Consider the following 27259-nt stretch of genomic DNA (forward strand, 5'->3'; position numbering starts at 1 on the left):
CAAAAGGAAGCCAAAGTATTCTGAGTATTTGCAAAACAGTACCAATACTGTCAGCGGACTTCTTAATATTCTTGTGTTTAAGTGCAATAAGTGAAATGTACTTAAGTTCAGTAAATTTTTTTTCATGTATCTCGTGAATGGGAGCAACAAATTTCAATATAAGCTTGACAAATTTAAATATAAGCTCATAATGGGTTTATACTATTTTATATTTTCGCTAGTATTTTCCTTCTGGACAAAAAGTATTTCTAACCATTAAACAGATATTAAATCTCTGAAAAACACATTTTTATTTGACAAGGTAAGTAAGTTTTAAAGAGATCTTCTGTCACAGAAAGAAGGGAATCTTGCATCATAACCTTTCTTGTTGGAATAAACTGAAGAAGTCCCATATATCAGGTTTCCCAGCTTCAAGCCTCAAATACAACTAATCTCTTTTTCCCTTCTTTCCAGTTCCAGCAAATTTCCAGACACAAAACATGCAACATTGATAAATATCACAGTTGCCACACAGGCTAGCAGGAACCCAATCACATCCAAAGAGTGGCACTGGAACCAGAGGAGGTCGTGGGTTGCAGCCCGAAGGTGCTTGGCTCCTTTATGGCACATGAGAAATTCAATACAGAAGACTGCTCTATTCAGGGGCTTTACTGGTTGATCATGATAAATTTTTGATAACTTTATAGCATTCTCTTTATATCTGAAGGATAAGCATAGGTTTATCAAAATTGAAAGTAAGTTAATTTGCTTAAGCATATCAAGTCCATGTAAGGTTTTTTATTTATTTGTTTTTATTTATTTATTTATTTATTTATTTATTTATTTATTTATTTATTTATTTAGGTGAAGCCTCACATCCAGGCTTAAGTTCAGTGGTGCAGTCTTGGCTCACTGCAACCTCCACCTCCTGTGGGGTAAAGAGCTTTTCCTGCCTCAGCCTACCGAGTAGCTGGGATTACAGGCATGTGCCACCACACCTGGCTAATTTTAATATTTTTAGTAGAGACGGTGTTTTCCCATGTTGGCCAGGCTGGTCTCAAACTCCTGACTTAGGTGATCCACCCACCTCGGCCTCCCAAAGTGGTGGGATTACAGGCATGAGCTACTGCAACCAGCCCATGAAAGGTTTTTAAAGTGTCAAATGATTTAAATTAATGTCATAGAATTGGCATAGAATTTGTGTAATTTAATTTGAATCTCATAGCAACTTTGGCTTTTAAATTGGAATTTTATCATTGACAAATATTTTAATAGTAAAAATGGAAGGTCTGGTGAGAAAACTAATTTCTTTCAGGCAAAGCAAATATGAGTCATTTCATAATTATTTTTTAGTTTGTTAATTTTTAGTTTTTGTGGGTATTTACTAGGTATATATATTTATGGGTTGCGTGAGATGTTTTGACACAGGCTGCAATGTGAAATGATCACATCATGGAGAATAAGGTATCCTTCCCTTAAACATTTATCCTTTGTGTTGTGAACAATCCAATCATACTCTTTTTGTTCGCAAATAGGCATATGAGAACGTGCTCAACATTGTGAGCAATTTTAAGGGCTTTAGGAAAGATAGTGGAAATACAATTTGAGAATTATCATTTTTAAGTTCCAAAAAGGAATTGTGTCACAGTGAGTGAAATGCCTCATAGCTAGTCACGCTGCTTCTATCCTACCTTTTGTCTCCTACTGTTTCCTATCCAGTAGCAAGAATGATATTTTTTAAATAAAAGTCACATTTTGCCACTCTCCTAAGTAAGATTTTTGCCTGACTTCTCATCATGTTAAGAATAAAATCCAACTCTGTTATTTCTTCTACAGGACCCTGCAATTTCAAACACTGGTAAGCTCTTCTTCTAACACTTTTTCCACACACGCTAGGTATTCTAGAGACATTGGCCTTCTATTTTTCTTTAAGCTACCAAAAGTGTCCTCATCATAGCATCTTTACACATTTTGTCCCCTCTCTCGTGCACTTGGAGCATTCTTTCTTGCAACAACCCAAGACATGCTTCTATCTCTTTTTGAGGCTTCCCTCTATGTGTTACCTCTAAGAGAGGCTTTTCCTGGCCACACTATGATGGAACCTCTAGGATTTTCTCTATTTTATGCTTATACTGGTATTTGATTCTTAGAATTTTAAATGCATTATATATCTTATAAAATAAATCCTTAAATATTGAAGCCAAAAGTAAAGGTACATACACTAAGTGAATAGGTCAAAAGTGTAAGGTCATCTTGAACATTATATTTAAGAGAAGATACCAATTTACCTACTGCTCAGATCAGGTGTAGGATATCACAGCCTGCGTAGAATAAATATCTTTTCCTGAACCATTTAGTCACTACTTTTGTCTTCCAGTTAAATATTAGCCTGACTTCAAATATCATACACTAATTTTCTTTGTTTATGTAATTGAATGTAATTGAATTCTATAACATATATTCATTAGAGTCTTTTTTTTTTTTTTAAGTTTTGTGTAGCAGTTGTTATTTAATTCCATTGCTGTGTAGTATTTGGTTGATTGCTAAACCACAGGTTATGTCATCATTTTATGACCAATAGACATTTGGGTTGCTAACAATTTTTGGACAATATTAATAATTCTTCATAAACATTCTTATATATGAAATGCAAGAGTTCTGTGCCCCTCCTCACAAGATATGCAACAGCTGTGTGGCTTATCTTTTTGGAGCCCATGAATATTCAAGCCCCTTAAGGTAGGGGAAGAACGCAGATAGGAGGTGCAGGAGTCTGTGTGATTTCCCCTGGGCTCTGGCCCCAGGGCAGCATCCAGGGGTGGGTGTCTGCATCTCCCGAAGCCCAAGCAGGTATGTGTTAGTGTACTCTTTTAGCCTTGCCATGTACTGATGGCTTAAGTGTTAACCAGTTCACTGCCCTGTTAGTACTCAGGTCTTTGTCCAGCATCCAGGAAGAATCAGGTCACACATGGACTTGAAGGATGAATGCAGGGGTTTTATTGAGTGGTGAAAGTGGCTCTCAGTGGGATGAATGGGGAGCTGGAATGGTTATGGAGTTGGAAGATGATCTTTCCCTAGAGTTTGGCCATGCAGCATCCAATCTCCTCTCCTCTACAACAGTCCCCAGCTGAACTACTCTTGGCATTCAAGAACACCTTCTCTTCTCTCTGATGCACCAGTCTGCCATTCTTCTGCTCTTCTTGGGAGCAGCTACTCGGGAGGCTGAGGTAGGTAGGACTTTAAATTTTTTGAAGTGTATTTTTTTTAATTTTCAAAATTAAACATATTTTTGTTATAGTTTTTAAAATCTCCCTTCTGTTAAGGCTGTATCATATACTCTTTATGATATTGAAACTTTTCAAATTTACTGAGTCTGGATTTATGGCCCACCACAAGTCACTTCAAATAATTATTAACAATTCAACATGCTCTAAGAAAATGTGTCTTCCAGTTGATATATATAATACATAGGTGTGTGTGTATATGTGTGTGTATATATGTGTGTGTGTGTGCATCATGTTACATTATAAGATTCCATTTGTTAACTGTGTTCTTCTAATGTTTTATATCCTCACTCATTATATGCTCCTCTTTTTAAGGTCAGTTTAGATTTAATGGAAGTATCTGTATATTCATATTTAAATAAACCACCTTATTTTATATTGGTCCAACCTGTTTTATGGCACAACCTGTTTTAAAAGTATTCCTTTAGGTGATACCTTTCTTACATAAAAACATTATTGATAGTAGTCATAAATGCTGAATTGACAGTAGCTATACTGGGTTAGCGTTTTGCACATTGTATCCTTTGGAGTATAAATAAATCAATTATTAAAAATTAACTTATTAAAATTAAAATTTTTGTTCCTCAGAAACCATCATCAAAAAATACAACATTAGCACACACAGAATGGAACAAAATATTTGAAAATTATACATCTGATATAAGATTATATCCTTAATATATAAATAGTTCTTAAAACTCAATATTAAGACAAGTAGCAAAGTTTAAAAATGTTCCAAGGATTGGAGTAGACATTTTTCCAAAGAAGATATATGGTCAATAAGCACATATAACAATGCTCAACATTTTTAGCTGTAACAAAAATCCAATCCAAAACCACAATGAGAGATCATTTCACACTCAATAAGAAGGCTATAACAAAGACATAATAACAAGTGTTGGAAACAGTTTGGAGGAATTGGAAACCTCTTGCACTGTTGGTGATGATGACAAATGGACAAGTACTTTGGAAAACAGCTTAGCAGTTCTTCATAAATATACAGTTCCCATGTAATCCAGCAATTACACTTATAGTATCAACCCAAAAGAAAGGAAAATATGTTTATTCAAAGACATGTGTAACTATGTTCCTAGTAGCTACAATTGGAAACAATCAAAAAGCCAAGGAACTGATAAATGAACAAATAAAATATGATGTATCCATACCATAAAATATTATACTGCTCTAAAAAGAAATGAAATATTAATACACACTACAGCATGAATGAATCTAAAAACTATTTTAAAAAAATTACACTCAGTGAAAGAAGTAATTTACATAATAGCCAAAACTGTATGATGTCAGATGGCTTTATGACTCATAAGCATTCTAAATATGTTAGGATTTTACACTTTAAATAGGTGGGTTTTAAGTGATGGAAGTTGTATCTAATTATCAAGCCTGTTAAAATAATGAAAACAATAAAAATAAAATTTTCAGCAAGAAAATTCTTATACTTTTAGACATTATAGATATTTAACTAAAATATTTTATCATATTTCTTCAAGTTTATCCTTCCTTTCTACTGTGGATTGATCACATAATTTTTTAAAAACTGTCTTTTTTATATCATCTATATTACTTTAAAATTATTTTTGTGTAGAAAATTGTTTTACTAATTGGATACCCATTAAATGTATGGAGTTCAAAACACAATTTTTAAATAACCATTCAAAAATAAAAGAAGATTTCAGATTGGTTATATCTTTTAAATTCTTTCAAAATCAGTCTCTTGATAAAAGGATGAAACTCATACTTACTATTGAGAGGATAAACTATCTATAAATACTACCCAGTAAAAAAATATTGTTATACTCACAAAGGGTCATTAATTACTGTCTAAAGTGCATTGAGTAAGTCTGTACTCGACATTGTGTTGAAGTCCAATCTAATAGCTGCTCCCTTAGCCTTCATGTGTGTAATGTTATCAGGTTGATCTGCAAACGATGGAATGCCCACCATAGGGATCCCATGGTAGATCACCTCGTAGATGCCATTGGATCCACCATGAGTTATAAAAGCCCTGGTTTTTGGATGACCTAGGATTGGATGAATTTTAACAAAATTATTCATAGGAATAAAATGAGAAATGCACAACTAAAGGTTCAAGTGACAGTGTTTTCTAGCTAAAACATTGAACTAAGCTAGAATTGTGTTTCAGACTTCAGAGGAAGGAGTGCCTACTTGTGCTGGAGATGTAAGTGAAAACTATATGGTTTGTTCAACTTCAGACTGAAAAACATTAAACAAGATTACCAGTTGGACTAAAGAAAATGTGCAATCTAAATAAAATGTGCAAAAAGAAAAGAATCAAAGAAAAGAGATGAACATGTAAGAATGTGTTCTCCTAGGTGCAGTTACAGAATGTGATATGTGAGTTGTGCAAGGCAGCAGGCAGTGGGGTGGTGGTGGTGCTAGGAATGAGGAAGGACAGTTCACGCTTCATCATGAAATGTGTCATCACTTTATGATTAAGATTAGGGGTTTAATCCTACAGAAAATGCAGAGTCCCTGGTGATAGCAGAAGAGCTGTTATTTTTAGTGATATTCGAAATAACCCTGCATAAAAAATGAACAAGTGTAAAGTTATAGAAATAAGAGACAAAGAGACAATCTATGAAGCCATAAAAAATTCTGCAAGACGTAATAACACCTGAAATAAACATACTCTGATACTGACTATAAAGAATGTGAATGTGCATCATCAAATGCCAAAAATTATAGCTTATTTTTTTCCCATAGGACTGGAAAATAAATATAAAGAAGTTTCATTTTATTTTTAACTTTTTCCATAACAAATTTTCAATAAGTTTATTTCATGATTATTAATACTCTAATGGGCTGTTAATAATATATTCAGTATTTGTACTCCAGAGTCATACGAAGAAGGTCATTCCTGGGTATCCACTTGTACACCCGAGTGTTTAGTTCTAAAGAATGTGGTTTATTCCCATCAAATCTTCATAGAACCTGTTACAGTAAAGAAAATATCTTATTCCATGAGTAGAACTCCAAAGTTATAGAATGTTAGAACTCTAAAGAGATTAAGAATGAGATCAGGGGATGCTGGGTAATAAAACTACTCAAAGACTGATGTAAACAGAATGCTAATAATTCATTTTCTTAACTTTTGTAATTAGTTAAGTATATAAAGAAATCAGGATTTTCCAATTAATAGCTTAGAAAAATGAGATTATAAATGAAAAGTTCAAGTATTTAAAAAATTGTTATGCTTTTCAAATGACCTATGTGTCACCAACCATCATATGAGAAAAAGGTTAACATCACTGCTCATTAGAGAAATGCAAATCAAAATCACAATAGATACTATCTTGAACCAGTCATAATGACTATTGTAAACTCAAAAGGTAATAGGTGCTAGCAAGATTGTTTAGAAAAAGGAATGCTTATATTCTGTTAGTGGGGGTGTAAGTTGCTTCAGCTGTTGTGGAAGACAGTGTGGCACTTTTTCAAAAACCTGGAGGCTAAAATACAATTCAACTCACCAATCCCATTACTGGGTATATACCCAAAGGTTGATGAATCACTCTCTTATAAATGCACATACACACGTTTATTAATAGCAGTAGTATTCACAACAGTAAAGACATGGAATTAACCTTAATGCCCACCAATGACTGACTGAATAAATAAAATGGAATGGGTTACATATACACCATGGAATATTATGCAGCCATAAAAAAACAAGATTTTGTATTTTTCAGGGACATAGATGGAGCTGGAGGCTGTTATCCTTAGCACACTAGTATAGAAACAGAAATCTAAATACCACATGTTCTCACTATTAAGGGGAAGCTAAAAGATGAGAACATATGGAAACATAGAGGGAACCAACATACACTGGGGTGTATTGGAGGGTAGAGGGCAGGAGGAGAGAGAAGATCAGGTTAAATAACTAATGGGTACTGGTCTTAATGCCTGGGTGATAAAGCAATCTGTAAAACAAACCCCCATGACACAAGTTTACCTATGTAACAAACCTGCACCTGTACCCCTGAACTTAAAATAAAAGTTAAAAAATAAAATAAGTTTAATTGTAAACATGTAAAATTTCTAAAAAATTATATGTATGAAAAAACTTAATAATTCTAATGAGAAAAAGCAGTAACATATAGTAATGACCTATATGTTTATTTTGCTTTATGTATTTTATATTAATTTTTGTCTTCCAAATTAAACATTAATTTATTCATTTTTTAGTATTATGGGAAGTAATTCTTGTATTTCTGCTTGTCTATTAAGTTATTATATCAGAGTTTGGTTTCCTTTGATGGACAAAAAAGCAAGTTGATAAAATTAGCTACTTGTAAGAAATAAATTAATGCCACAAAGGTAGCATGTATGACTTCTTTGAAATTATGAATTATCAAGCACTACTTCCAGGAGAAATTTCAAGGGACAGTTTTTGAGACAAATTGAGAGTCTTATCAGTATTGCTAATTTTGGTTGTTTTTTCAGCATTGAAATGAGAAACCTGTTGCATCATAAATAAACATATAGCTGTTGAATGAATTCAAAATTGTATTTTTCTAAATTTGGTCAGCTGATTGGTAATGCTTAGTCAATGTGCTACAAAGCTTTGACAACAGTAATTAATGTGTTCTATTATAGCCAAGACATTTTCATGTTTAAGTTACTAATTTTGGAACTCCGAAGCAATCCTCATAAACTAAACAATAATTTACAGTCTTTAACTTTTACTTGCTGTATCAGTATTAAAATAACTGAGTTTTCAGCAACAACGTTAGTGTAGGTCATTACAAGCAGACTATATCAGATGGGGACTAAAAAATAGTTGACAAATACATAATGGTCACCATTTTATTCTGTGAAGAAGAAAATATATTCCTACTATGTTCTATGGATGGGGCATCTGAACCTGTTCCCCTGCCTGGCTTCCTTCTGTTTGACTCCTTCCTATATCTCTTTCTGCTGCCTCCATTGGGAGGAGTTGTTAATCTGATAGTTAGTGTTGACTCCCTGTGGGGCCACATATTATGCAGCACAGGATCTTCAGGTCAGGATCCATCTCCATCCTTTCTCTTTCATCTTCCTGCTTCAGACATTGGCTGGGCCCAGTTCAGCAAGGGAGGCTGCTTTTTCTCTTTCTCTAAATCTGCCTGGCTGGGTGAGAACTTGGACTGTCTGTCGTACTAGACTGTTTTTTCTCTGACTAGTACCCTGAACATCATTCACATGGGCCTGTTCCAAAATGTACAGGAACTGTATGAGGCTGGATTACATGGCAAGCTTAAACTGTATGATGCATGTTAGACATTTTGAAATACCTGCTATTGTTATTGTGCTAGTGAAGTTACTCATTAAAATGTAACTGTTTCTGATAACATCTGTAGTGTGTCCAATGCCCTCAGGAATCCTTAAACAAAAGAGTCAAATGACAGGGAAAGAATTTGGTGATATCTCTTACCTGACCCCAATATCATGGAAATACCAAAACTTTACCTACACCTCTTAATGTATTTATTCCTGATCACAAGATTAGTGCCAAATTTACTATCAGTGAATATACCCATTGCATTATTTCAGCATTTTCCATGTATATTTCTGATTTTGAACTAATATCTGATAATTAGTGCTATCCCAACAGCTACATTTCTACACAGGAAATTTCTATAACTGGATTCTTTATAGACTTTAACAGCCTCTTTTAGCAGTTTTCCACACCAGTAAGAAACTTTATCTTGCCTTTTGTGGGATCTTGGCAAGGGCTGATGCAATTACATTGGCCCTTTCTTCTGTCATGTTACTGAACATCGACCCCAGAGAAAACACCACAACACCATTTTCTCCAGAGCTCTATACAAACTCTTCAATTTCCTGTGAAAAAAAGAATTTGTTCCATCATAAAAGTGTATCAGCACTGCAGGCACTACTGAAAGAATTGGTACAAATGACTAAAGAGAGAAAATCAAGTATTATCAGGAATTATTGGAGTAAATTATTTTGTCTTTTAACTGACTCAATCACTCAGTTTCTTAACAAGAAGATGTGTAATATGAGACAGTTGGCATCTACTAAGGGTATTTATGTAAATATGTGTGTGTGTGTGTGTTTACATGTGAGTGTGCATGTTTGTGTGTGTGTATGTGTGTGTGTGTGTAAGGGAGAAATGAAATGGAGCTATTACATAGAAGTTGGAGAGATAATGTTAGAAAATATAACCAGACTCTTCACTTATCATATTACAGTTACTAATACAGGTTCTTGGAAAGTGGCACTGCTTGGCTTTAATTCTATATTGTCAATTTACTAAATCACATATCTTTATTTCGGGCAGGTTTTCTATAGAATTGTTTTAGTCTGAAGCTGTCAATGGTTTGCTTCCCTAACTATAAGCCCTGAGGAAAAGTCACTCACAGTTGGGATGATTGTATGTCTACATTTATCTTCTTCTATAATCCTTTTCACTTCCTTAAATTTTGTCAGAGTTTTCCAGTCTTTTTTTTTAAAAAAAAAGAAAAAAATAATCATAAAAGGTGGTAATTTTTTTTATAATAAAAGGCTGTGTAAGTCAAACACTCTGCATTTTTTTTTTCTCTTGCCTGAGCCACTGCACCTGGCAGGTAGTGGAGTTTTTGTAAGTAAATTTATGAAATGAAAACACAAGATGATCTATCAATAGCACAAATATTATAGAAAAGCTTAAATTATAAGGTCAGTTAAAACCCTGTGGCCATTGCTCATACAGAACATTCTAGGAAGTCATAAACCTGAATATTAGTGCACCGAATATTTCTTTAAACAATCACACATCTGTTTTACTATATTTTTTTGTCTTAAAAAATGTCAGACCTGTCAACAAACATTTACTGAATGCATACATGTAGATTCAGTAGTTAACGCAATTTTCTATAACTATGTAACATTCCAGAAATCATTTTTCGTTGTATATCTCAGTTTCCTTATTCTGAAATTAAAATATGTCTCCATGTTACCAGAAGGTTGTCTGTGGTTTCGGTTAAACTTTCTATAACAACAGCTACTATTAGAAATTATCACTATTGTAGTACAAGTCATCCTTTGTCTTGTCCTTCTACACCTCCTATTCTCTTCCCCCTCCTATTGCCACTATCATTTTCCCTTAATGTGAATAGGGGAATCTTTCAACAGTAAGGTAGGGTTGCATAGAATTTTTATTAGTCTTACCTCAGCTTTTGTCTCTTTAGAAAGTTATAAAGCACATACAAGAATCACTGACATTCTGGAATCTGGTTGTGGTTTGGAACTTCTCTGAATTAGTCCTGAGAGTCTCATTTATAATACAGAATCATACAGTATATAGATAGATGGTTGAATGATCACATTTTTCAAGTTATTGTTTAGGTGGAACAACTTTTCCTGAAATCACACTGTTAAATTGATGGGTTATCTATAACTGCATGTGAGGAACTCTCATCATCTCTTTGCTGCATCTCAGAGGCATCAGCACTTGCACCATAATGGGAAAGGCCACCAGGGCTTTCTGCAAGGGAGACCTGTCACCCTCATGAGTAGCTCACTCACACTACACTTCCTGGTGAAGATGTGCTTGGCTAAAATTGATTGATATTTATTCTGATTTGCTTTCTCCAATCTATGCCAATATTTAAATTTGTAAACTTTCAGATTTAATCATTAGGGTAAAACTTTTTAAACTGTTGTTTATAGAACAAATAAAAAATCCAAACATTGACTGCAAAGACCATTCATTGCTAAAATATTGCTAATATATTTTCAAATATGATTTTTAAACTTAACACATCAATGTTCATGTGAGAGTCATTGTACTACTATTCCAGATGACACATGGGGCATCTAGGCATTTTGTGTGATTGCAGTTACTTGTTGCCACATTTAATGTCATGCGTGTTCAGTGTTTACTCTCACTGGCTTGATACTCAGAGCCTTATTCATCCACCAGTGTGGAAGTAATCTAAACTCTGTTTACTGATTCATCACTGATGTGGAACTGGTTGTTTCCCACTCTGTGACAACTTCGTAAAAATAATACAAAACCAATAAAATTAATTTAATAGAAGTATGAAAATTTTAAAAAGAAAAGGAAGTTTTTCTAAAATTTCTATCTAGAGATATTACCAATATAAAATATGTATGTTCCATCATGTCTGTTATTCTATTTACACATGTACACATGTGACATTTATTTAGAAGGTTTTAACCTTATTGTATATACATTTTTCTCTGACCAAAAAAACTTGTCATCTTATTATATTTATCATTTTCTATCTCACTTTACTTACATTTTGGCTCACAGTGTAATTGAATATTTGATTGATAAAATTATTACAAGGCTATAGTATACATATAAGTTTTTAATGATTCTTTCATTTAAGATGTTTGATTACTTTCAATGTTAATTTTATGAATATTTTATCTAAACATTAAATATGTGCATCTTGATTTATTTTTCCTCAGTATGATTATATGAGAATATAATATGAAACCAATGGTTATGTGCATTTTTTAAACACTAAATATAGTTTGCCAAGTGTCTTTTTTCACTTAAAACATATACAAATTATCTGAGAATCTAATATTTCATTGAAGGGAAAACAACCTGGGTTAACAATTATTGTACATAATAAGCAATTAGAGAACCAATTTTACAACCATTGACTTGCATTTAAATCTTTCTGAAAGTTAATAACAACAGCTACTATCAGAAATTATCACTATTGTAGTACAAGTCATCCTTTTTCTTGTTCTTCTAAACGTCCTGTTCTCTTCCCCATCCAATTACCACTATAACTTTCCCTTAATGTAAATAGGGAAATCTTGCAACATAGGGTAGGGTGGCATAGAATTTTTTTAGTCTTACCTCAGCTTTTGTCTCTTTAAAAAGTTATAAAGCACATACAATGTGCATTCAACATAGATATCATATTTTAACCATGGAATAAATTCTCAGTTTTATGTAGACAAAAATCTTAAGAGATTACTTAATAATGTATTAAAGAATGCTTACTTTCCACATATGTCTTAAAGCATGATATGGATTTAAAATGTATGAGGTTCTTGTGTGACTTTATAAAGAATATCATCTTCAAAGTAGACAGAATTCTTTCATTATTGTAAACTAAATTTGCTATTCAAATACAAGTGATAGAAATTATTTGATCTTTATTATATGTGCATCGTTCATTTTCTCGATGCTTCTCTGTAGGGAGCTTTGGTGTCTAGACATAAGTTCCACTAGGAAGCTTTAGTAAGTTGCTTGTCATAAGGCCAAAAACACTTGCTCTAATAGGGCACGTTTCTGTTCTAAGATGTAAACCTCTGGTATCTCAGTGTAGAATGAGTTACATCCTTGAGTAAAATCAAATGAACACTTTGTTTGGCTGCAAATATTCTTAGGGGTACTCATTTATATTGTTGAGTAATTATTTTATTTTAAGCTAGAACACTTAAGATCCTTATCATTTACAGTAGAATTTTAGAATTCCAACTTGCTCATCTTACTGGCAAAACTAGTATGCCCACTTTTAATCAAGTCCACAATGTATCTGTTATCCCCAACTTTTCAAGGGAATGTAATTTTGATGTGCTGAACAATCTGGTTCTATTAGATGAAGAATGATAGCTCAAGTGATTTGTACATGTTAAGTAATTAGTAGTGTTAGTAATCATAACAAAACAACCACAACTGCAAAATTAATATTTCTGAATCACTGACTATATATAACAGAGACATTTTAAGTGTTTTGTCTGTATCAACATTTTTTCCACAAAACACAATATGAAGTCGGTACTATTACTGCAAACGTAGACATATTTTTTTTCTATCAACATTCTAGTTCACTTTTCCATCATCTACTATCAGATTCCATTCAAATTTCCCAAATGGTCTGTTCTTTCTTTCTTTGTTTTTTTTCTTTTCTTTTCTTTTCTTTTTTTAATAATCTCATCTCGTATCTTCAGTTCCTAACTCTTTTGAGTAGTTCCCACAGGTGCTTAATAAATATGTTAACTCCTAATAAGTATCTGGCTCTAACTTGCCTCTCGGCATCATCTGATTCCCACTCAGTCTTTCCCTGTAAATTCAACTTGGGGTCTTGAGAACTGTCCCGAACAGTTTACCTTGTTTTCTTTTTGTGTTTTCCTGTCCCCCTCATTCCCTCACCAATTTCTGCACATTGTTCAGCTCTCAGCTTCATTATCAGTGAGTCCAGGATATTTTCTATTATTTCCATTCTTGCTATTTGGGCATTGGGTTTTTCCTTGAGATAATAGTTTTTGCACATTTTTTTTTATTTGTACAAATTCTATCTTTTGAAATAGAATGTAATATGTGCGGGGACAGAAACCGTGTCTATTTTTTTTCTCTTGCCTGTGTGTGTATATATATATATATACACATATATAAATGCATATACATTATATATAATATATGTATATACACACATATATTATTATGTATTTATATATAATTATTGTATTATATATTATATATCACATTTATATATTATATGTATATATAATTATATAATTATACATATGACATATAAATATATAATTATTATTGTATATAATAATAATTATTATATATAGACACAGACAGAAACCGTGTCCATTTTTTATTTTCTATAAATTTTCTTTTAATGAAAGACCAATACCTTCTTATGTGTTGCATAATTAAGGCTTTAATTTAACCAATTCTATTTTCAAAGTCTCCTTAGTATCCCTCTCTATCTATAATAATGATGAAACTCACATTCTTGTGATGGTATCAAGAAATCACCAGGGTACATGAGTTTCTAATCCGTATCCACTTTACCCTGCCCACTTCCTATCTTTCTTTCTGTGTAAGTCAAACACTCTGCATGAAGACTGTAGAATTGTTCCTACTAAAAATTCAAAGTCAACAAAACAAAACCAACAAAATTATCTTTACCTTAGGTAGGGGTTTGGCAGGTTTGCAGTGGAGTCCTCCAACAAAATCAACATTTGGTAAGAGTGGATGAGGAAATTGAAAATCCCAGGAGTTTCGAATAAGCCATATGTCAACTTTCCCCATTGTCTCAGATAAGGTAGTGGGTCTTCCTGACAGGAAAAGAAAAGAAAAGGTGGATTACACAAGATAATTACATTAGGTAATTTTCTGAAAGGGATTAGAATAATGTAGGCAAAAATGTAGGCAGTGTCTGTTCTTTGAAATACATAAACATATAAACAAATATAGTCATAATTTAATTTTTATGCATTATATATTTTGCCCATGTGTATTTATAAGAAAAGCAAAATGATAAGAGAATTTTGAGGGTAAACTGCATCGCTAATGTCACATGAGAATACTCACGATCATAAACAATTATTAAAATAATCTAGAGAGAAGTAAACATCCATTTCTTTACCCTTTAAAGCTTCAATAGTAGCATATAAACATTTAAACAACTCTTTGAGCTCCATGATCAACTAATTCTGCTGTACCCATAAAAACAATTTTCTAAGAAATCATCTAGTTTCCACAGTTCATTAAGCTAATCCTTTATCTTTGGTTATTCAAGTGAACTGTGGGCTATTTTGAGAGTGTGGTTGAAATCCTTGTACCTACTTCTGCCTTTGATTCATGCTAAGGTATTAACCATATTAGCTTTTAAGTAAATATATTTGCAAAATACAGCTAGAAAATTTTGAGAAATTATTCAAATAAACATTTGTATGCAACTTTAATTTTGCTCATATTTTGTAATAAACATAGTTTAATAAAACTATACAGATATAATAATGTTCAGACTTCAACAAGATGATTGGTCTTAAAGAATTTCCATTCTTTTATTGAAGGAATGTAGAGACATTAGAAACTACAAATTACCCTTATTAGTTTTTGCATTTGAGATAGAGACACTATTTCTCTCAACTGTGAAGGAAACCTTCTGGTAACATGGAGACATATTTTAATTTCAGAATAAGGAAACTGAGATATACAAGGAAAATTGATTTCTGGAATGTTACATAGATAGTTGTTGTAGAAAATTGTGTAACTACTGAATCTACATGTATGCATTCAGTAAGATGTTTGTTGACAGGTCTGACTTTTTTTAAGACAAAAAAATGTATAGTAAAACAGATGTGTGATTGTTTAAAGAAATATTCGGTGCACTAATATTCAGGATTCTGACTTCCTAGAATGTTCTGTATGAGCAATGGCCACAGGGTTTTAACTGACCTTATAATTTAAGCTTTTCTATAATATTTGTGCTATTGATAGATCATCTTGTGTTTTCATTTCATAAATTCACTAACAAAAACTCCACAATCTGCCAGGTGCAGTGGCTCAGGCCTGTAATCCCAGAACTTTGGGAGGCTGAGGCAGGCATATCACTTGTGGTCAGGAGTTTGAAACCAGCGTGACCAACATGATGAAACCCTGTCTCTACTAAAAATACAAAAAATTAGCCAGACATGCAGACACGCACCTGTAATCCCAGCAGTGATCTAAGATCACGCCACTGCACTCCAGCTTAAAAGATGGAGCAAGACTCCACCAAACAAACAAACAAACAAACAAACAAATAAACAAAAACCAAGTACCCTGACTTTCTTGCTTTATGTAAGCTCAGCTTCAAAGGCACAGGAAAGTTAGATCTCCCGGTTACCAATTAAAAAAAACAAATTACTTAGCTTGAACTTCACTGTAAAACTGATCCCACTTCTTCATGTTAAATATTTGGAGCCAAAATTAAAAATAAACCACATAGATCATATTTTTTACCCTCTCCATGAAAGCAATTTGATCACTTGGTTCTGACAACAACAGGTGCGTAGGAAGGTGGAAACAGAAATCCTCCACTATGCTTTTCAATTGTGTAGCCAGCAGAGAAGCGAGACTGTACACAAAGGGTATGTTAAATAGCTCAGGCAGCAGCTCCTCACAGGGAACAATAGCATCTGCAAAAACAACATCAAATGTGGACTCTTGTCGTTTTTTCGTAAGTTTCTTATTTGAAATTACAACCTTACAGAACATTCTAATTATGTCATTAAATGTCCACGTGATTTCTTGTACTTGTGAAAAATATGACCAAATGTGTCTTTTGGAAGGTTTGACCATCTCTTGACCAGTTGCATGATGATATCCTCAAACTCAGTTTTAGTTAAAGATACAGGATAAACTTCAAGTTTGAGAGTAGATGGGCTGTTGGGATCAAAAAAATGGAAACTGAAGATGCCAATACAGTCACCTCATGACCTCTCTGGAGAAGCACATCCAGGATTGTCTTTATATTCATCCAATGACTGAATTCTGTGGGCCACACCAGCACCTTTTCACAACTCCCAGAGCTCAAGTAACAGCTCAGCTGTATCCAGAGAAAAACTGAATTCCATTTCATAGATATCCTGGTGCAATGGATCACTTTTGTCCATTTGCTGTTTCTTTCTGTCATTTCTTATAGTTATATCCATGGATAAATCAATCATGAAGTTAAAATGTAGCTTTTACACTTCAAGGTAAATACATTATCATTAGATTAACAGTCTGAGCATGTAGATGGCAAGGAGAAAAATGAAGGTAGATGACCTGTTTAGACAAGTGTGTTTAATGTGCCTTTTATGTTTGTAAGTGCTATCTTTCAGCTAATATGAATGTTCTTGTGTGGACACATCACTTATCTTATGTAATATATTTTAGAAGAGTTTCCAGAACCGTAGTCATGAGAGGTTCATGTCTCTGCATTTTGTTTGACCCAGAACTAAAAATAAAATGACAAAACATGGTTCAAATAATTTTTGTATACTTTGTTCACATATAATTTATATACCACACAGCACCTTCAGCTGAGGCGTGGTGTGCAGAGCGGGCTGCCATTTTTGCTGTTTGCGCAACTTAGCTGTTCTGCCCTTCGAGCTTTGGAGAGTCCAAATGTACTGGTGGTGGAAGGAATCCACCAGTTGCTGAACATCTGCTCTACAAAAACATGGCCAGACTACTTCTTTAAGCAGGTACCAGATCCTGTTCCTCCTCATTCAGTGGGACTTCTCAACAGGGGACTCCAGCCACTCCCACCAGTGCTCTTGTGTCTACAGAGATTTGAAATCTTTCTGTGACAGAGCTCCCAGAGAAAGGTATAGGCCGGCATCTTTGCTGTTTGATTAACTTATCAATTCCACTCTGTAAGCTTTAAAGAGCCCAAGCTGACTAGGGTGAAACTGACACTCCAGAACAACACAGCAGCCATATAAAAGTGTGGCCAGACTGCTTTTTTAATTAAGTCCCTGACCTCCATCCTCATCACTGGGTGAAGCCTCTCAACTGGGGTTTCTGGCTACCACCACTGATGTTCACCCACTGACAGAGTTTCCAGGCCTCCTGGTAAAGAGATCTCAGGGGGCAGGAGAGACTGGCATCTTTGCTGTTTGGGCAACTTAGCCATTCCAGCCTTCTAGTTTTGGAGTGTCCAAGGCAACCAGGGGCTGAAGTATGCCCCCAGCACAGTAAAACTGATTTCTGAAAATGTGGCTAGACTACCTTAAGCAGGTCCCTGATACCATTCCTTCTGATTAGGGGTCGGATCTCCCAAATGGGGTCTCCAGCCACCTCTTAGAGGTGTGTTTGTGCAGGAAACAGGTCCATATCTCCCTGGGGTGGAGCTACCAGATAAAAGGGCGGGTAGGTTGCCATCTTTGCTGTTTCTCAGCCTTCATTGGTGATACCTCCAGGTACTAGAAAATCTGAGGTGACTAGTGACTGGAATGGGCCCCCAGCATACCACAGCAGCCCTACAGAAAAATGATCAGAGTGTAATGTGAATGTCTGGTCCCGTATGTCCTCATCAGGCAGATCTTCCAGGCTTGGGTCTCTAGCCAATGCCTGCTCAAGCCATCTAGCTAGTAGCAACTCAGTAACTCCCTGGAGAGAGCCGCTGGGGCAACAGAAAGCCTCTCGGCCACTGCCTATGAAATAGAAGATTCCTTGCCTCCCTCGGATCAACAAAGGAGCAAAGACACTGGAACATTGCTGACTTGCATCTCTCTGTGATGAAGCCACAGGAACAAACAAAGTAGCAAAGCAGCAAGCCCACTGATGTGCAGCCCAGAGGGTTTGGTGCTGGAGAATCTATAGCAAAGTATGGTCATCTCCCTAAGTTCAACTTTCATGAATAAGAGACCCTAGCCCTTGGGTAACCATCAGATCCGATCCCTCCATGATGAACCTGCACATCAGATGAGGCTGGTCTGATTTGAACATTCCTTGAACTTCTACCCGCTTCTGGGGCCCCAACCTTGCTATGCCTACTTACAGGGCAGTCTTGAGTGCCCTGGGGGCTCACACCACAGCTTCTGTGCCAGAAGACCATGCCTGACCAATAGAGAGATCCAGTGAGGCAGCCCCTAACACTGTGCACCAGTCGGCATGTTCCCTTCCCTACTGCAGCTTCCCCTGAGCCCACGGAAACTCCTCACACCACTTTCCTGAGTGCAGTCTGCATGGGTGGGTTTTGCTGTACTTGACCTAGCAGCACACAGGAGTGCAGTGCATCCCTCCATGCCCCCAACCACATTCACTCAAATCACACTGACAGCCTTTGCAGCATTGCAGACAGAGCCTTGATGGGCACGGAACCAGAAATCCCTGCCCTGCCAGTTCCCACCTTTTTGCCAATGCTGCACAGAGGACAGGAGATCCTCCCATACCCCAAGTGATCATTTCTGCTTGCAGGGCACAGACAAGGCACTCAGACTTGTGCTGGCAATCACTCCACCCTAAACAAACACCACCTCCAGTGTAACATCACACAGTCTCCAGCAGGGGCCTTCCAATCCCCTTCCCTGCTTTGCTTCTGCCACCATGGTGAACACCCAGAAAGAGGCAGATACTCCTGCACTTACTAGCACTCTACTGCAGTTGCCACATCCTGTTCACCCCAGCACAGTAGACTCAAAGACTTGAAAAGCCAGAGAATAAAGTTGGGGCTCAATGCGAATCCAACAGAGTTAAAGCATACAATCCAGAAGTTGGGAACGGAACATTGTACCCTCTCAAAACAAAGCCATTTGGCTGAATCCACCTTATATCACAAACAAGCACTCAAGGCCATCAAATAGAATAAAAGAAAAAAAAAAAAAAATCCAAAGGCCAACAACCTCAAAGATTGAAGGCAGATAAGCCCACAAAAACAAGAAAGAATCAGTGCAAGAACAGCGAGAACTCAAAAAGCCAGAGTGCCTTCTTTCATCCAAATGGCAGCATCACCTCTTCAGCAAGAGTTTGGAACTGGGCTGAGGTTAAGATGGCTGAAACGACAGAAGTAAAATTCAAAATATGGATATCAATGAAGTTTACTGAGCTAAAGGAGTACATTGTAACCCAATGCAAGAAAGCCAAAAATAATAATAATAGCAAAATATTGCAGAAGCTAACATACAAAGTAGCCTGTAAAGAGAAAATGTAACTGACCTGACAGAGTTTAAAACAACACCACAAGAATTTTATAGTGCAATCACAAGTATTAATAGCAAAATAAACCAATTAAAAAGAAGAATATCAGCGCATTAAGACAGGCTTCCTGAAATAAGACAGGTAGACAATAATAGAGAAAAAAATGAACAAAAAATTAATGAACAAAATCTCCAAGAAATATGAGATTATGTGAAGAATATGAATCTATGAGTAATTGATGTATCTGAAACAGATGGGGACAATGATATCAACTTGGAAAGCATATTTCATGATATCATTCATAACAACTTTTCCAACCTAGCTAGAGAGAACAACATTCATCAAAACCACAATGAGATACCATCTCACATCAGTTAGAATGGCGATCTTTAAAAAGTCAGGAAACAACAGGTGCTGGAGAGGATGTGGAGAAATAGGAACACTTTTACACTGTTGGTGGGACTGTAAACTAGTTCAACCATTATGGAAGACAGTGTGGCTATTCCTCAATGATCTAGAACTAGAAATACCATTTGACCTAGCCATCCCATTACTGGGGATATACCCAAAGGATTGTAAATCATGCTGCTATAAAGACACATGCACACATATGTTTATTGTGACACTCTTCACAATAGCAAAGACTTGGAACTAATCCAAATGTCCATCAGTTGTAGACTGGATTAAGAAAATGTGTCACATAGACACCATGGAATACTATGCAGCCATAAAAAAGGATGAGTTCATGTCCTTTGTAGGGACATGGATGAAGCTGGAAACCATCATTCTCAGCAAACTATCGCAAGGACAGAAAATCAAACAACGCATGTTCCCACTCATAGGTGGGAATTGAGCAATGAGAACACTTGGACACAGGATGGGGAACATCACACACCGGGGCCTATCATGGGGTTGGGGAAGGAGGGAGGGATTGCTTTAGGAGATATCCTAATGTAAATGACGAGCTAATGGGTACAGCACACCAGCATGACACACATATACATATGTAACAAACCTGCACATTGCACACATGTACCCTAGAAATTAAAGTATAATAAAGAAATAAAAATTAAAGAAAAAGAAAATCAGAAAACCCCAGTGAGATAATCCATAAGATCATTCCCAAGACAAACAATTATCAGATTCTCCAAAGTCAAAATAAAAAAAAAAAAAAAATCTTAAAAACAGCTAGAGTAAGACCAAAATTACCTACATTGGGAAGCTCATCAGAATAACAATGAAGTCCTCAGCTGAAATCCCAGAAGCCAGGAGAGATTCATAGCCAATATTTAACATTCTTAAAGAAAATAAATTGCAATCTAGACATTCATATCCAGCCATTTGATAAGCAAAATAAGATCCTTTCAGACAAGCAATAGCTGAAGAAATTTGCTACCACCAGTTCTGCCTTGCAAAAACTTCAGAAGGAAGCACTGAATATGGGGGGAAAAAAGTGTTACCAGCCTTTACTCAGCCCACTGAGGTACATATAATAGTGACACTGTGAAACAAGCACATAAATAAGACTGCAAAATTACCTGCTAACACCATGATGACAGGATCAATTCCACACACATCAATATTAACGTTAAATGTATATGGGCTAAATGGCCCTATCATTTGGAATAACTCTATTTTTTCTTTTTTTTTTTTTTTACTTTTCCACTACTTTGATGGAAACTGTATGCAGATTTGAAATACACAGACAGCTTATATTTAGACAACTAGTGGAATGACTGATAATTAATTAAATGCCAATGAAAATAATAACTATGTTCACTGTTTATCTAGACCTTAACCTAGTGTTTCCAATGTACTGCACATTGAAATCAGCCAGAGATCTTTATAAAACAAAAAATCATGCCTTTTAATTCCAAAATCTGTTTTCATTGGTATGCAAAATGGGCGTCATTCTTATCAAAAGCTCTCCAGACTGTTTTAATGCACAGCAAAATTTGGAGCAGCTGCCTTTATTTGATATGCAAAAAACACACATTATCTAAACATATAGGAGAAATGTAAATTTTTCTGCCTTCTCTTCTGATAACACATAAAAACATGACTCTTTCATTAAAAATATTCTTTCTCTATCTTCCATTCACTGTTTGCCATAGGTTTTAGAATTCTATTCTTTGAGCTCTCTACATAAAAAAATAAAAGAGATCAACCCTAGACAGTGCTGTGAGGACAGCATAGGTGGTCAGGAGAAAACATATCAAAGGTCAATTAGATTCTGATTCCAGTTATCTCAAAAGACAATGACAAATTGAAGGCCAAGGAAAGTCTTATGAGAAACTATTACTGAGAAGCAGCAAATCTTCTGTGCTACAGGTGTCCAGCTTCAGACACCAAAGGGAGCCCCACAGTGTATGCAGGCTCAGCATTCCAGATGACCTCCCACTTTTACAGCATCTTAGCCAATCACTGCATTTAATTGAAGAGAATAGACAGCCATAGAATGAATACAAACAGTTCTCTCCAGATTACAATAAAATGACGAACATCAAAGTATAAATCAGTATTAATTACTTAAAAAATTTTAAATGCATACCAAATAAATTATTTTGCATTCTTGATTATATACACATAATGGGGCCGGGTGTGGTGGCTCACACCTGTATTCCCAGTACTTTCGGAGGCCGAGACGGGCAGATCTCGAGGTCAGAAGTTTGAGACTAGCCTGACCAACATGGTGAATCCCCGTCTCTACTGAAAAAATTAGCTGGGTGTGGTGGTGTGCGCCTGCAACCTCAGCTACTCAGGAGGATGAGGCTGGAAAATTGCTTGTACCCGGAATGCAGAGGTTGCAGTGAACCGAGATCTCACCATTGCACTCAAGCCTTGATGACAGAGTAAGACTCAATCTCAAAAAAAAAAAAAAAAAAAAAAAAAAAAATTATATACACAAAATGGAAAAATACTTAAATTTTTCTTTATATACTTGTTTTTAAATTGGAATTAATTTATATACTCTCTTAAAATTTGTAAGGGTTTCAAAAATTTTAGTAAGGCAATTGAGATCATCTATATCTTTAGCAAATCAAGCACTAAAATTAAAACATCAGCTAGATATACCACTAACAATATAAGAGATTGAACAGAATAAAAAGTGTAAAAGACAGGCATACCTTATTTTACTGTTCTTTGTTTTATTGAACTTTGCAGATCTTGTTTTTAAAAAATATTTGAAGTTTTCTGGCAACCTTGCATCCAGCAAGATTATTAGTGTTATTTTTTCATTATGTGCTTTCTTTGTGTTTTTGTGTCACATTTGGGTAATTTTCACAACATTTTAACTTCATTATTATTATTATTATTATATCTGTGATGATAATCTGTGATCAATGATTTCTGAAGTTACTATTATAATTTGGCAGAGGGCTAGGGGTTACCACAACCCACACCCATATAAGACTGCAAATGAATTGGTAAGTGTGTTTATTCTGATTGTTCCACCAAATGGCCACTCATCTTTTTTCCCTCTCCTGGGCCTTCCTATTTTTTGAGACATAGCAATATTGATATTAGACCAATTAATAACTCTGCAATGGCCTTTACATGTTCAAGTAAAAGGAAGAGTTGCATGTCACTCACTTAAAATCAAAAGTTAGAAATGATGAAGCTTAGTAAGGATGGCAAGTCAAAATCTGGATAGGCAAAACGTTAGACTGCTTGCCAGTTAGTCAAGTTACAAACGCAAAAGAAAAAATTTTAAAAGCAATTAACAGTGCTCTTCCAGTGAACGCATAAAAGATAAGGAAGGAGAATAGCCATATTGCTGATATGGAGAAAGTTTTAGTGGTCTGGATAGAAGATCAAATTACTCTCAACATTCCCTTAAACCAAAGCCGAATCCAAAACAAGGCCCTAACTCTCCTTAATTCCATGAAGGCTGAGAGATGAGGATTCTGCAGAACAAAAGTTTGACACTAGTAGAGGTTGATTCATGAGTTTAAGAAGCCATCTTCATAAAATAACAGTGTAAGGTGAAACAGCAAATGTTAATAAAGAAATTGCAAGTTATTCAAAGATCTAAAGAAGGTCAAGTTGGCTAGGTTAAGTAACAGATATTCAATGTAGATGAAACAGCCTTCAATTTAAATAAGATGGAATCTAGGGCTTTCATAGTTAAAGAGAAATCAATACCTGGATTCAAAGCTTCAAAGGACAGGGTGACTGATTTGTTAGGGGCTAATGTAACATGTGACTTTAAGTTGAAACCAGTGCTCATTTGCCATTTGCAATATCCTAGAGCCCTAACTAATTATAACTGCTCTGCCTGTACTCCATCAGTGGGAAAGGAAAGCCTGGATGACTACGCATTTGTTTACAGCAGGTTTACTGAATGTTTTAAGCCCATATTGAGACCTACTGCTCAGAAGTAAAATATTTCTTTTAAAATATTACTACTCATTGACAATGCACGTGGTCACCCAGTAGCTCTGATGGAAAAGTACAAAGAGATTAATGTTTTCACTTCATCTAACACAGCATCCATTCTGGAACCCATTGATCAAGGAGTAATTTCAACTTTCAAATCTTATTATTTAAGTAATATATTTCATAAGAAAATAGCTGCTAGAGTGATTCTTCTGATGGATCTGAGCAATACAAATTGAAAACCTTATGAAAAAATATACCATTCCAAATTCCACTGAGTATAATCATAATTCATGAAAGGTCAAAATATCAACACTGAAAGGAGTTTAGAAAAAGTTGATGCCAACCCTCATGGATGACTGTGAGAGATTCAAAACTTCAGTGGAAGAAGTAACTTCAGATGTGGTGGAAATAGCAAGTGCACAATTAGAAGAGGAACCTGATGTGAATGAATTGTTACAATCTTTTGATCAAACTTGATTAGATGAAGATTCACTTCTTATAGATGAGCAAATAAAGTGGTTTCTTGGGATGACATTTTCTCCTACTGAAGATGCTGTGAACATTGTGGAAATGACAACAAACGGTTTAAAATATGACATCAATTTACTTAATAAAGCAGTGGCAGGGTTTGAGATGATTTATTACAGTTTTAAAAGAATTTCTACTCTGGGTAAAATATATCACATACTAAAACAGCATCACATACTAAAGATAAATCTTTACTGGAAGGAAGAATCAATTGATGCACCAAACTTTATTGTTGTGTTATTTTTAGAGATTGCCACAGTCACTCCAACTTTCAGCAGCCACAACCTTGATCAGTTAGCAGCCATCAATGTCACTGTGAGACCCTCTTATCAACAAAAAGATTTCTACTTGCTGAAGGCTTAGATATCATTAGCAATTCTTTAACAATGAAGTATTTTTAAAGTAAAGCATGTATGTTTTCCCTTAGACATATGGTATTGCACATTTAATAGACTATAATGTAGTGTAGACACAACTTTTATGTGCACTGGGAAACCAAAATTTGTGTGACTTGCTTTATTACAATATTTGCTTCATTGAAGTGATGTGGAACTGAACTCCCAACATCTCTGAGACATGCCTGTTTTGTGAAATTAATGCAAAACTGATTAAAATATGAGTATATACTTTAATGTAGAGCTTTACATGGTCAAATATTTAATATAACATATTCTTGATCAAGTATGTTTTCTAATATCCTAAATCCCTAGCATATGAGCTGTTATTTAACTAATTTATATTTCTTAAAGATAAAGATGAGAAAATATTGTAGTAATCTTACATTCAGAATAAATATGTTTTTATTTTTCTGCAGTAAATAATACTTTAGATTGTAAATAAAGATTAGAAATCATAGATTTGAGATATTAGTGATTTTTTAAAATACAGCAAAAGTATATTAATAAATCCAAGTTTATTAAGTGCACTGTCAAATAAAAGTTTCATAAAATTAGTATTTTTTTATATTTCTTATGCTTACTTCCCTTAAAATAATTTATTTGTATTGCACATATTGCTGATATATTCTCTTCCTGAAAAAAGATTAATGCCCTTTACGATTTAAGGTTTTAGCAAGAATGGGGCCTTATATTTAAAGCTACACAAGAAATACTGATCGACAAACTGGAAATGTAGAACGTGATGGTTTACATGGACACAATAGAAAAATAGTAAGCCTTTCCTAGTGTAATACCATATTATCATTATTGTCAATTTATATGCTTAGACTAGTAGTGTTGACCATGTAGAAAAAGTGAAGTCATTATACTTCTCATATCAAACTGTATCCTAAGATATTTTCCTGGTGTGTATGGTCTATTGCATTTGTAAAGTTTACTCTTTTGGCTTCTCTGCATCCATTGAAGTTATCATTTTTCATATTTGTGCACTCTCCAGAAATCAGCATAGTGTGAGTCAGCACAACATTTCAGGTCCAAGACTAAGATGTTGAATTATTAAACTAAAAATTGTTAGTAAAATCACATGGCCTCAAACATTTTCTGATGTGATTGATAACATAATCAATGGTTGGATAAACTTTAAAAGTAGCAATATTGACAAATAATTATGAATAAAAATTCTCAAATCACTGAGCAAATGTGCACTTGTCAATGTGTTCACCTCCACAGTTGCTCCTTTGATCTTTATGTGAATGATGTCATTAGGCAGATTAGCAAACATGGGAACTCATACCATAGAGAACTCTCATAAACAGCTTAAGAGGTCCCATTAGTTTCACCAGGAAAAATAAAAGCTTTTTTTTTTTTTTTTTAAATAACTTTTTATATGTTTATTGACGATTCGAATTTCTCCCGTTTCAAAGTACCCATTCCAAATCTACTGCTCATTTGCTTATGGATATATGTCATATATTCTGGGTACGAGCGAGTCTTTTTTTAGTGTCTTATTTAGATGTAAAAATTCTATCTGCACTACAAATATTATTCCCCACTCTGGCTTGTCTTTTCACTCTACTTGTGGTATCTTCTGATAGAGAGAAGTCCGTGGTTTAACGCAGCTTTATTTATCACATTTGTATTTATACACAATGCTTATTATCTTTATAAGAAAGAAATAGTTCATAAAGCTTTGGTTTTGAGATGACTTAATTTGGGAATTGGATTAGGAAATGGGTAAGAATTCTATTATAATGTTAAAAGAATTTCTGAGAAAGAAGGGGAAAAAGCAAACAAACTATCAGATAACTCACTGAAGAAAGCAGCATTTTCTACAAAGTTGAGCACATGGGACCTTGCCACCACAGAAATTTTCTGTCTTCAGAAAATGAGGCATTAATTATCTTTGCATTGTCTAAAACTCTTACATGAACAACAGAAAGTGTGAATCTATAAAGTTGAAGATCGATTTTTAAATAAATCTGCTTTAGAATTAGACGTAAAATAATAAACTGTTACAATTTTTAAATATTCATTGAATTTCTAACTGTTAAGATTTTCTTCAACTTATTGCTCATCTAATTGCTTAATTTTATTTTCTCATAGTTTACCAAGAAGATAATTCTGTAGTATCCAATCATAGAGCTGAGTATTGGCTCATAATGTGGAGAGTTTCTTTCACATATATATCCATATCTCTCTCTATATATATAGATATGTAGATATATATCCATAAAACCTGTGGAAGAAACATATATATTTCATAAGTTAAG

General features: G+C 34.7%; 1 pseudogene across 1 annotated transcript in view; it reads right to left on the reverse strand.

Moving 5' to 3' along the window:
* Nucleotides 1-427: 427 nt before the first annotated feature.
* Nucleotides 428-27259, reverse strand: part of LOC111529607 — a 58107-nt pseudogene continuing 31275 nt past the window's right edge. The window contains exons 3-6 of the transcript XR_003306670.1: nt 8988-9119; nt 6143-6230; nt 5080-5299; nt 428-700 (exon numbers count right to left, since the gene is read on the reverse strand). The product of XR_003306670.1 is annotated as a UDP-glucuronosyltransferase 2B19-like (transcript). The remainder of the gene's footprint in view (nt 701-5079; nt 5300-6142; nt 6231-8987; nt 9120-27259) is intronic.

Source organism: Piliocolobus tephrosceles, chromosome 3 (assembly GCF_002776525.5).
Source record: "Piliocolobus tephrosceles isolate RC106 chromosome 3, ASM277652v3, whole genome shotgun sequence".
Taxonomy (NCBI): Eukaryota; Metazoa; Chordata; class Mammalia; order Primates; family Cercopithecidae; genus Piliocolobus; species Piliocolobus tephrosceles.